The following is a 1,492-nucleotide window of genomic DNA, read 5'->3' as shown; positions in this document are numbered from 1 at the left end:
CAGTTTGTCTTTTAACAGTTTTGGTATCAAAAAGGGGATCTGAAGAAGACTCCCAATGGTCCCCAGGAGCAATAACCAGTGAGCAGGTGTAGATACACTCTGAGTGCATTTTGCTTACTGCTTTCTCACAACATCTAGAGGTCTTAAGTAAGTCCTTCTCAGATATCTGAGCTCCACAGCTTTTTCACTATGAGTGCCCAGGAGTTATTTGAGCATTTCTTTTATCAAAGTATCTACAGAGTCAGACTGAGTCTGGGGTTAAACTGGGTCTGGTTTAAACTGGACTGGGTTCAGTGTAAACACTCAAGTAAATAAATTTGTTTAAGGGAAAAAAGACAAAGTGAGTTTCTCTAAGTCCAAAGAGTCTGGGCTTATTCTCTGTGGGATTCTAGCTAACTAAATGAATAAAAATTACAGCTCCCGAACCTATATTTGTTTGAATAATTGAGTTAACCTTTCCAAAGATTATTTTTGGTGGAAATTACAGTAGCCATGCTGAAAAGCTTTTAACCTAGATAAATTTGTCCATTTACAAGATACCCTAGAGAAAAAGGAGCCTCAGCCAAGAACTCAGAATGGTAAAAGAAAAATTATTTTTCTTCCCCTACAGTTTCTGGCAACTCATACGGGGGTCTGCTAGGACACACTCCACTCACTTTGGAGCCTGCAGATGGGATTCTGTGAAAACTGGCAGAACCTCATAAAAAAACAAAAATTCTTAATACAGTCAGCTTTCCTGGATCTGTGTCTGTAGTGCCCTGTCAAAAGAGGAATGTAAAATTTTATATTAACCCTTCCTTTTCAAAATCAGACTCTTGTAAATGTGTTTCATGGTGTCCATTGCTTATCTACCCTTTCCCCCTAGTAGAAAGACATTGCTTTCTTGTTTGTCTCATTTTGTGTCCTAATAACTTGGCTTTGCCTTTCCAACTCTGAGGGCACACAAATTTTAAGTTATTATGTGCACTGGCAGCTCACCTATCAGGGGTGGGGTACAAATATGCCTTAACAGAAATGTGGGTTGCACCTCATTTACAGCTAGCATCCTACCAACTGTTGTCAGCTCTCACAGAAATTGTCCAAGTCTTTCTTTTGGATATCTCTTGGAGTAATTCTGGATCTGGGTGGGATGCATCTTTTGCACCCTCACTGGTAATGCCTCATACAACCATGACTAAGCCATAAAGGCATACTGGTTTTGGTTTCAAGTCACTTTATAAGTATACTTTTGCTTTGAAAAAAGGAAAAGTAATATTTTTAAAAAAATTCAAGAGGCTTCCAGTCAAGACTGAAGAGTAGGTCAACAGTGTACTGGCCTCCATTCATGAGCACATCAAAACTACACTTACCCATACTTTGCCGTGTATAATGCTCACTTTTACCCAAATTTTTGAGGGAAAAATAAGGATGTGCATTATATATGGGTATAATGATTATATACCGTGGATATAATAATAGGTACAATAATCCCATGTATGATGCACACAAAACG

Source organism: Desmodus rotundus, chromosome X, assembly GCF_022682495.2.
Source record: "Desmodus rotundus isolate HL8 chromosome X, HLdesRot8A.1, whole genome shotgun sequence".
In the NCBI taxonomy this organism is placed as follows: Eukaryota; Metazoa; Chordata; class Mammalia; order Chiroptera; family Phyllostomidae; genus Desmodus; species Desmodus rotundus.
This window is presented reverse-complemented; position numbering follows the sequence as displayed.